The sequence below is a fragment of the Mastomys coucha genome, unplaced genomic scaffold, assembly GCF_008632895.1.
Source record: "Mastomys coucha isolate ucsf_1 unplaced genomic scaffold, UCSF_Mcou_1 pScaffold4, whole genome shotgun sequence".
Taxonomy (NCBI): Eukaryota; Metazoa; Chordata; class Mammalia; order Rodentia; family Muridae; genus Mastomys; species Mastomys coucha.
Window position 1 is genome coordinate 48,939,254 of NW_022196910.1, and position 11,956 is coordinate 48,951,209.

The following is an 11,956-nucleotide window of genomic DNA, read 5'->3' on the forward strand; positions in this document are numbered from 1 at the left end:
TAAAATATCTCGGTGTAACCCTAACTAAGCAAGTAAAAGATCTCTTTGACAAGAACTTCAAGTCTCTGCAGAAGGAAGATCTCAGAAGATGGAAAGATCTCCCATGCTCGTGGATTGGCAGGATTAATGTAGTAAAAATGGCCATCTTGCCAAAGGCAATCTACAGATTTAATGCAATCCCCATCAAAATTTCAACTCAATTCTTCACAGACTTAGAAAGAGCAATTTGCAAATTCATCTGGAATAACAAAAAACCCAGGATAGCCAAAACTATTCTCAACAATAAAGCAACCTCTGGTGGAATCACCATCCTGGACATTAAGCTGTACTACAGAGCAATTGTGATAAAAACTGCATGGTATTGTTACAGTGACAGGCAGGTAGATCAATGGAACAGAATTGAAGACCCAGAAATGAACTCACATATTTATGGTCACTTGATCTTTGACAAAGGATCTAAAACCATAAAGTGGAAAAAAGACAGCATTTTCAACAAATGGTGCTGGCTCAACTGGAGGTTAGCATGTAGAAGAATGCAAATCGATCCATTCTTATATCCTTGTACAAAGCTCGGGTCCAAGTGGATCAGGGACCTCCACATCAAACCAGATACATTGAAACTAGTAGAAAAGAAAGTGGGGGAAGAGCATCGAGTACATAGGCACAGGGGAAAATTTCCTGAACAGAACACCAATGGCTTATGCTCTAAGATCAAGAATTGACAAATGGGACCTCATAAAGTTGCAAATCTTCTGTAAGGCAAAAGACACTGTCAATAGGACAAATCGGCAACCAACAATTTGGGAAAAGATCTTTACCAATCCTATATGTGATAGAGGGCTAATATCTAATGTATACAAAGAACTCAAGAAGTTAGACTCCAGAGAACCAATAACCCTATTAAAAAATGGGGTACAGAGCTAAACAAAGAATTCTGGACTGATGAATACTGAATGGCTGAGAAGCACCTAAAGAAATGTTCAACATCCTTAGTCATCAGGGAAATGCAAATCAAAACAACCCTGAGATTCCACCTCACACCAGTCAGAATGGCTAGGATAAAAAACTCAGGTACAGCAGATGCTGGAGAGGTTGTGGAGAAAGAGGGACACTCCTTCATTGCAGGTGGGATTGCAAGCTGGTACAACCACTCTGGAAATTAGTTTGGTGGTTCCTCCGGAAATTGGACATAATTCTACCAGAGGACCCAGCTATACCACTCCTGGGCATATACCCAGAAGATGCTCCAACATGTAATAAGGGCACATGCTCCACCATGTTCATAGCAGCCTTATTTATAATAGCCAGAAACTGGAAACAACCCAGATGTCCCTGAACAGAGGAATGGATACAGAAATTGTGGTACATTTACATAATGGAGTGCTACTCACTCAGCTATTAAAAACAATGAATTTATGAAATTCTTAGGGAAATGGATGGATCTGGAGAATATCATCCTGAGTGAGGTAACCCAATCACAAAAGAACACACATGGTATGCACTCTCTGATAAGTGGTTATTAGCCCAGAAGTTCGGAATACTCGAAGTACAATCTATAAATCACAAGAAACTCAAGAAGAAGGAAGACCAAAATGTGGACGCTTCATTCCTTCTTAAAAGGGGGAACAAAATACCCATGGAAGGAGTTGCAGAGACTAACTATGGAGCAGAGACTGAAGGAAGGGCACTACAGCCTGTTATAGCTGTCTCCTGAGAGTCTCTGACAGTACCTGACTAATACAGAAGTAGAGGCTCACAGCCATCCATTGAGGACAGGGTCCCCAGTAAAGGAGTTAAAGAAAGGACAGAAGGAGCTGAAGGCTTTGCAGCCCTTTAGGACAAACAACAATATGAACTAACTAGTACCCTCAGAGCTCCCAGGGACTAAACCACCAACCAAGGAGTACACATGGTAGGACTCATGGTTCTGGCAGCATGTGTATAGTAGAGGATGGCCAAGTCAGTCATCAATGGGAGGAGAGGACCTTGGCCCTGTGAAGGTTCTGTGCCCCAGTGTAGGGGAATGCCAGGGCCAGTAAGTGGGAGAAGGTGGGGTGGCGAGTGTGTGTGGGGGGAACAGGGGTCTGTTCTTGTTGTTGTTTTTTGTTTTTTGTTTGGAGGGGAAACCGGGAAAAGAGAAATCATATGACATGTAAATAAAGAAAATATCTAATAAAAAAAAACAAGAAAAACCACATGCCACTTCTTATTTGAGGATCTATGGGATTACAAGAGTTAAATCCTTTGAGTCTCTAAGCTAATTCCTTTTTTTTTTTTTAAGGCTAATATTTAATACATGGGTCAGAAATTTAGCATCTTGGAGCAAGTTTTGGGGGTCCTAGATTAGAGCTGTAAACAAACAGGAAAGGAGGAAAAAATACAAAGGCTGTCACTGTGTCACCATCTGAAGGATCTCCTGAGGGGAGGAGAGTCACTCCAGAGGTGAGGGAAGGGGGCGCCACAGCTTCTGATAGCTTTAGTTTGATGTTAAGAACTACTTTTAGTCTTGCTTTTAATTTCTCTGTTCTAATCTCTCTGTATTCTTGAAGACAGTTTCAAATTTTTACATGAAATTCACAGTGACATTTATTCATATTAGTCAAAAAGTAGGAGCAACCCAGATATGGATAGACAGGTGGATGGAGAAGCACAATGTGATACAGACACGCAAAGGAATATTACTCAGCCGTAAAGAGGAAAAGGTCATTCCATGGATGAGCCCTGTAGGCACTCTCTAAGCAAAACAAACCATACACCTTGTACCATTTAGATGAGGCACCTATATTAGGCCAATTCATAAAGCAGAGTTGCCAGGGCTTCAGGAAAGAGAAGAAGGTGGCAGCTGTTGTTTGATGGCTACAAAGTTTCTCTTTGGGAACAAGAGAATGTTCTAGAAATCAACAGCAAGCATGGATTTGCAGCATGGTGGATACATTTAACTTTTACCCCACATCCAAAGATGGTGATTTCGTGTCTGTATATTTCACCATAAATGAAAAATAACTGTGGATGGAGAGATAGCTCAGTTGGTAAAATAGCTGGCTGCTCTTCCAGAGGACCCATGTTCAATTCCCAGTACCTACATTGCAGCTCCCAACTGTCTGGAACTCCAGTACCAGGACATCTGACACCTCACACAGACATACAAGACACCAATGTGCATAAAATAAAAACATAATAAATCATTTAAAAGCTTTTTTTTCTTTAAAAAAAAAAAAGGAAAATAACAAGGGAGACCATAAGGTGCAAATTCAAGGTTGATAAGTGAGCAGCAGTTGGGATAAAAAAGACTTCAAAACAGATGACAAATTAGATTATGCAATGCAAATGTATGACGCACTACAGTACACATAGATCAGAGTGAAAGAGTCATTGTTGGTGTTCTGCAGTAGCTGCAAATTCATCTGCACCAAGGCCTCAGCCCTACAATGGACGCCTAAAAGTCTCTTGGTGGGCTGCACAGAAAGCTGTGTGCATAGCCTACAGGAGCTCAGCTCGGCTACAAACAGCCCACCTACTCTCTGGAGTGCAGTTAGCATGGCAGAGTCTATGGTTGCCGCCAACACACTGATTAATGTGTGCTCCTAGTTTTGCAATTCATGGTCCTTCAGCCATGCTAGACATAAAGATGGATCTTTTATTCTTTACATGGGAAGTGTCAGGAAAATCATTTCTTCATTTGGATTTCTTCTAAGCTGGGTTTTGTTCCCACAATTGAAGACCTCATGCAGTTAGGTAAAAGCAGCTCACATCCAATCTTGGTATGCATGCAAAGCAAAGCTCTTCCTAGCACTTCAGGGCTCTTATGTCAGGGTCTCAGCTTCACAGTACTGCAGGGTGACAGACAGCTCTATGAACATGCTTGCAAAAGATATCACAAAGCTTGAGCTACTTGAGGAAAAGCCCAGATGGCCACTGTCCCCTCATACTGGTTCTTCTGTGGCACACTTTGCTAAAGTGACCACCTGCCAGGATATAAATAAGAAAGCACAAGACAGAAATTTCTCCTTAGGCATGAAGGCATGGAAAGGAAAACTTTTGGTGGACACATACAGGAAGGAACTTTAAAAGCAGGCATACATGTATGTCTGAGTTCCAGAGCCCATTACCAGTATCAAGGCATTGTTGGGGAATGTTTTTGTGCACTGTACATTCAGATGCTGATTTCTGGACCCAGACAGCAGTTTGCAGATCAGATTTTGTTGTGACTCAGTATTTTGTAAAACATTGTTCTTCATCACCTCCTGATTGATCAAATAAAGAGCCAGATAGCCGATAGCTGGGCAGGAGAGCCAAAGATAGGACTTTCAGCCAGAGAGATAGGGACTCAGGTGGGATCTGGAGAGTTGATAATGAAGGAGGTGCCAAGTGCTAGACAAATATGGCAGGTAACGGACCATGTGCCTGGGAAGTGTTCTAAGGCCAGCACTGCCGGGTTAGAATAGCTCAGAATCTGCCCAGCTATGATTCTAGAAGCTTACTGATAAGTATAAAGGTTTCTGTATCATTGTTAGGGGGAAGAGTGGACATAGAAAAGCCCATACTTTTGTATGGTGCACTTAGCTTCTTAATACCCAAAGCAAGGCATGGATCAATTGTGTGTGTGTGTGAATAAAAGGGAAAGAGAAAGCAGGGATGTGTGCTAATACATTTAGGGAGATCTCCACCTCACTTTCACCCAAGTTACTTAGCTTTCCCAGGTAAGAGCTAAACACACCACAGCAACCTCTATGAGCAGCTGTGAATGGGCTGACTCCCGTGAGCAAAGCCCCTGTTTTCTCCTCTTGTTAAATAGCAGCACTAAGAAAAAGCTAACATTCCTTATAAACAACAAGTAATACACCATCCCTGATCTGCTATCCTTTCTTACTGAGCACAGGAGAGAAACCGAGTCTTCATTAGTGGACTGAAGTCAGGTACCCCATGGTTGAATTAGGGAAAGGCTGGAAGAAGCTGAGGAAGAGGGCGAGCCCATAGGAAGACCAGCAGTCTCAACTAACCCGGACCCCCTACATCTCTCAGACACTGATCTACCAACCAGGCAGCATACACTAGCTGGTCTGAAGCTCCTAACACATATACAGCAGAGGAGTGCCTGATCTGCCTTCAAAGAGAACTGAGGCCTCACGGAGTCAGGAGGCCTGGCAGGGTGTGAGGGTGGGGTGGGGACATCCTCTTGGAGATGGGTAGGAGGAATGGAATGAGGAACTGTCAGAAGGCAGAATGGTAGGGGGATAATGACTAGACTGTAAAAAAAAAGATTAAAGGTAATAAAAAAAAGAAAAAGAAAGTGTTAGAAAGCTTTACTATCAGGTATTCGACTATTCAACATTTTCAGAGATCAAGGAAATCCTAAGAACACAATATTATGACATCGAATAGAAAGGTCCAATCAAAGAGCCAGCTACAGTGTATGTCAGAAAAAGCAGAAAATTTATAACAGCCACAGCATACAGTGTCTGGGAGAGTTCAAAAACCATGGGGCTGGAAGAATGTCTCCGTGGGTAAGAGGACTTACTGCTCTTGCAGAGGACCTGAGTTAAGGTCTCAGGTGACTTGCTCTGCATTTACATATACAGAACCACAGACAGACAGACAGACAGACAGACACACACACACACACACACACACACACACACAGCATTGAAAGGCTTTTTTCCCCATGAAACAACCAAGAGCTTATATGCACAAAGAAACACAACAACCATATTTAAAAAAAGAAGCATGCTATGATATAATCTAACTTACAACATTATTAAGCTAGGTCCACCTATCATATAACTTACCCATCAAATGATAAATTTAATGAACTTAATATGTCAGTGTTACTCTCCACCTTCATCAATTTTAGAATAGCTCTATCATTTCAAAAAGAAACTTCATATCGATTAGCTGTCATGTGGTGTAATGAGTTTTATTGGAGGCATGTGGGAATGTATACCCATACAATGGGTTATTATTTTCCAATAAGATAGGACAAATACCTGATCATGATACATGCTAAGTGGAAGATTCAGTTAGAAGCATCACTGGTTGTACAAGTCCATTTATGTGAAACGGGCAGAAAAGGCAAGTCTATGCAGATAGACAGCACATTGGTGGTTGCCAGAGCTCTGGGTTGCCACAGCTAGAGCTGAATGGAAAGTGATTGCTAGAGTTTGCTAATTTTTTTTTTCTGAGATAACAAAAATGTCCTAAAATGACTCATGATAATGGTTGTACAATCCTGTGAGTAGACTAAAACCTTGTGCCGTGCTATTCAGAAGATGACCCATGTAGAGAACTGCTATCTAAAGCTGTGTTTGGAAGTCTGTATTACATATATCATCAGTATTATGTGTAGAAGTGGGGAAGGCCCTGAAAGAGTTGCCATTCTGTGTGGAGGACTGGTGGCTGTTCGTAGTACATTTTATAATTTCCAACAGTGACCACAGATTAATCACAGAGTAAAAGCTGGCTGTAAGAGGCATGGACTGCCTACTTGATGTTTCTGAGGAACCACTGCCTTCAGGGTATAACAGCATTGTCAGCGTCACCTCATACGTTAATATACAACACAATCATGTCGCTGACTTCAGGGTATAACAGCGTTGTCAGCATTACCTCATATGTTAATATACAACACAATCATGTTAATCACACTTGAAATGTTTCTCAGTGATGTCCACAACACTCTGGACAGTGGGATTTGAGGGATGCTATTTTGTTCTATATACTTCTAAGCATTTTCCACTGCTTTGAAATGACCCACCTACTGTGTAGTCATAAGAACTTTGAGAAGAAAAAGTCAATTCCTAAGCTCCCACTGTCAGGTACACACAGGCACATGACATTATGTCACAGGGAGAGCAGCTGGGGCCAATGAAGCTAGCCCAACTGAGAGACAGCAATTGTTAAAGTGGGCCATTAATTATAGGGAGGGCCCTGGGTTACTGTCTCCTGTAGATATCATAAGGGACACCACAAGCCATCAGGACAGAATAGTTCCTCACAGGCTTCAAAGCACTGTGTGCACATGAATGCACACATACCCAGAAAGAACATATCACTGCTTCTCTTTGGGTGGTGGCTTATGGGGAACAGTGTTTTGTCCTATGTGCCTTTTGTGTACTTTTAGTTATCTTTGTGACAAAAAACTGCTATAAAATTGTTTTTTCTTGTCTAAGAAGTCACCTAAATAATAATAATGATGATGATGATGATAATAATAATAATAATAATAATAATAATAATAATAATAAAATTATACAAAATGAAGTGCAAATGTTTTATGTGGGCCCACGACCAGGCCAGGAAACATCTATGCCTTCCTTGAATAATTGCTAGGCTGTCTACCCCAGGAATTCAGAGCCAGGATGCATGGCTCTGCTGCCAGCTGCCCAGACTGCAGGTGTGACCTGGAACACTCACAATGTCATTCAGAAAACAGCCAGCGTTAAGAAAGCAAAAACCAAAAGCAATGCTTGGGTGAGAAACTGAGAAACTATGAAGCTCGCCATTCCCCATGCATAGTTAACTTGGCTTCATCAGGTGCTCATCTGGGTAAATCATTTTTTTAAAAAGAGATTTTTGGTGAGCTGCGGGGTGGACCATGTACATCAATTGTGGAGAAAGCTGGTACAAATCCCCCTTTACTACACACATCAAAGGCATCCAAAGAACGAGGCTTTTCAGAGGCACAGGGGCAGGATAGAAACATACACACAGGCAAGACTCCTTCCACTCAAACACAATCCAGAAAATAAATAAGCAAAAGGTGGTGGGTGCTTCAGAAACTTACATAAGCCCCCAGGAACAATGAAAGGGAGACCTTTCTACATGAACTGTCACATGAAATAGCCTTAATAGAAAACACAGGTAACAAGTCCCCTGATGTTACTTCCTGCTAGAACTTTTAGTCTTAGTGTTCCCAGCAACACTAACGTACACCACACTCATTCATAACTATATTCTTTTTCTTGCTAGCTTCTAAGTTTCTTGAATGTAAGAATCAAGTCTTTGAGTCTCAAGAAGACTTCACATATTGAAGAGAAGACATCAGTTTGATTCAAAGCTCAAACGTTTATAGTATTGGGTAAAAGCATGCAAACCCAGATGAGCTGAGTTCGATCCCCATTCTGAGTTAAGAGGCTCAAAATCTGCATCCAGTGGTGAAGATCTGCAATCCCATCATGCTATGGGGAGATGGGAAGCTGAGATGGGAGAATTGTCCCAAAGCTTGCAGAAGAGTGGGCCTGGAATATAGAGTGAAGAAACAACTAGAGAGATCCTGCTTGGACAGACAAGGAGAGAGCCAACTCTGAAAGCCATTCTCCATATACGCTTCATAGCACCCTCTCTCTGCCTGTGTGTCTCTCACATGCACAGCTGTAACTATGACAACAAAGAGTTTGTAGTATCAGTGACTGACATGCCATCCTCAAAGAATCTACTGGAAGTTAGAGAAAATGCAGATATGCCACAGTTATGTTGGTAGGAACAACCAGTGATCTGGAGATGAATTAGTAATAGCATGGACCTCCTTCTTTGAAAGAGGTTAGAGATCAGAAGAAAAGGGCTTGGTATATGTGGGGGATGCTATGTAAGAAGAGGCCCAATATGTGTTCCTGAAAATCCTCCCATTCTGAAAAATTGTGCACTAAAAGTAATCAGACTTATTAGGGAAAACTTGATTGAAGCACACTTCTTGGTACATGAGCATTCATAAGCACAGCACACACACACAAACACACACACACACAATTCACATTCTATTTATAACACTGGCTCAGTTAAATCTCAGGCTGTAGCAATGTACCTAGAAATCTTGACACTGCTTATGTCTTCTGCAAGACATGGGTCTTAGAGTGAGGATGTAGATCAGTGGGAGAAGGTCCTGGGTTTGAACCTCACACTGGAACACACAAAGAACCAAGGACCAGGGAGATGGGTAGAAAGCAGACCTGAAAACCTGAAGTGGATCCTTGGATCACAGCGGAGGAGATAACTGAGTCCAGAAGGCTGTCCTCTGAGCCCTACATGCACACCATGGCATGTATGCCCTACATTACACACACACACACACACACACATACACACACACACACACACACACATACACACACAGAGGCATAAACACATAAAGACATATGCACAGAAACAAAACCATAGACACACATAAACACACACAGGCACATAAAAACACATACACAAACACAAACAAACATACAGGCACATACACACAAAGACATATGCACAGGCACAGACAAAGACACATAGACAGATACACAAACACACACACAAAGACTTATTCACAGACACACATAGACACATATACAAACACACAGAAGCAGACAAACACACACATATAGAGATAGACACACAGAAACATACAGATATACACCACACAGGCACACAAAAAACACACAGACACACATGTACAGACACAGACAGACACACACATAACAGACACACAGACATACACACAAACACACACACAGACATAGAAATGCACAGACACAGACACAAACACACAGGCACACAAAGACACACACAGAGGCACATAAAGATACACACACAGAGACACATACACATACAAACACATACAGACACACAAACACACACAGACACATACTCATAGAAACAGGCAAAAACAGACACAGATACATTCACACACAGAGAGTAAACAAAACATTTCTATGCATTTTTGTTTTCTCCTTCATAGTCTATTTTGCTAAGCCCAATTTTGTGAAAAACCTTAGCTGACTGTCTTGGAAAAGTCACACTGGAACCAATATGATGTTTTGGAGACAGCAACTTAATTTGTAAATGCATCTGAAGCAATTACAACAGAGAACTACATTTGGCAGAGTGACCAAATAAGTAAATGGTTGCACCAGGTTCTAGCACATACAACCTGAGTTTCCTTAGGCACAGTTGTCCCAGAAGCTCCTAGAGCTAGTGACAGAGGCTTACTTTGTCCAAGTATGATACCAAATTCATTACACGAACTATCTAATTTGCTCTTCACATAAACCTATGGAGTTCAAGAAACTGTTAAGATTAAGTACTAATTTCTGCCCAAGTTTACAAAGCTTGCAGAGACAGGGTTTGAACCTAAATCTTGCTGGCCTAGTGACCTGTGTTATTAAAGCAAACCATGAAATGCCATTTCTCACCCGTGAATGTGTAAGGTGGCTTGGTAAGGCGAGCTGCTAATGCAGGCCCATGGTTTTGGCCCAATGGTTGCATTTCAGCTGATAATATGATGTATGTCCTCAGGAAACCACAGAGGGACTCAGGGTTCCAGACTAAACCCTGAGTCATTCGGGAAGAGAGAATTTCAACTTAGAAAATGCTAGACTGGCTTGTAGGAAGTCCTGTGGGTCATCTTATTTATTTATAATTGATGTAGGACGGCCTCAGCTCACTAGAGGTGGGGCTACCCCTGAGCAGCTGATCCCTGATGGAGTAAGAAAGGCTGAGCAAGCCAGGGAGAAAAGCCAGTAAGTACTGTTCCTCAAAGGCCTCATCTTGAGTCTTATCTCCAGGTTTCTGCCCTGCTTGTGTTCCTGCCCCAACTTCCCTACCACTTGGAAGTATAAGATGAAATTAACTCTCTCCTCTTCAAGTTGCTCATGGTCATGGTGTTTTATCATAGCCATAGACACCCTAATGCAGATACATACAGTAGCCTATCAGTAAAAGAGAGGTGACCAATTCCATGTGGGGTGGTAGGGAAGATGGCTGGGATTCCTGGAAAAAATGCCAGGTTGGTAATGCCTTCAGAGCAGATGACAATGGCTATGAAGGATAGCAGGGGAACAGTCTGGGCAAAGGTGTGGAGGGGGAATGGGGCCTGGCACACGTGCTGTTTGGTGTGTTAGCCTGCAGATTCCAACAGCTGCAGATAGGCGAGTGGGTGGGGCACAGTGGTAGGAATAGTTCAGCTCCCAGAAGATAGGACAGAGGATCAGTTCACATCTATGAATTGGCCTTATCAAGAAGCATGTTTTTATGTGGGACGTACTGGAATAAGGCTTTCAGCATGGGAGAAAGCCGGGGACTGGATTCACCTGTTTGAATCTGTACAGGACGGGATGATGCAAGGGAAGGGTGGGAGGGGCCGAGCCTGGAATTCAGAGCTCACTTAGGAGCAAACCAAAGGAAAAGGAAGCAGGCACTGCAATAGATGTCAAGTCAGAGGACTGGCTAATCTGGCTGGTGGTGGGAACTTGGGGGCGGGGCTAGGGGAGGTGTCATCGTTGAGTGAAATGTGACTCTTAGGAAAACTTGCATGGTTGAGGTCAGCTGGGCTCCTACCTGGGAACACGGACACATAACTATTGCATTTATAGACTCATGAAATCTAACTATGCTTAGTAATTAACGCTTGCTGTCCTGATTTTCAACATCCCATGTGAAGTGTCCAAATCCCTGCTGAAGAAAAAAAATAACCAGTGCTTTGCTGATGACCATCAGCTCTGTAATGTATCGCACACAGTCTGTCTATTGACTTGGGATTCCTGCTGACAGGTAAGAACCACTTGGCATTCTTGTACTATAGAAATGGTCTTTCATCTCATTTGACCTTATTCCTTGAAGGAATACTCAAAGATAATCTCAACTGAGAAAATGAAGAATGGAAAAAGGCCATATTTCTAAGCTTCATGGTTTTCTGTTTTTTTTTTTCTTGTGTGTACATGTGTACGTGTGTACGTGTGTACGTGTGTGTGTGTGTGTGTGTGTGTGTGTGTTGTTTTGTTTTGTTTTATTTTGTTTTGTCTTGTTTTTCCCTCACAGTCAGCTCCCAGATTTATGAAAGGTGAGGGTATTCAGAAGCAATGTCCATACAGCCCAGGGTGAGGCCACAGTAAGGAGGGTGACTCACATTGGACTCAGAATGTAAACAAATGACCTCAGACCTTGGTGGTGACGGTGCGTGTGTGTGTGTGTGTGTGTGTGTGTGTGTGTGTGT

At 42.3% G+C, this 11,956-nt stretch overlaps 1 protein-coding gene across 3 annotated transcripts in view; it reads right to left on the reverse strand.

Annotated features, from left to right (window-relative positions):
- The window catches only part of Srgap1 (SLIT-ROBO Rho GTPase activating protein 1), a 297,115-nt gene that overhangs the window by 37,665 nt on the left and 247,494 nt on the right, over window positions 1-11,956 (reverse strand). The gene's annotated exons all lie outside the window — the stretch shown is intronic.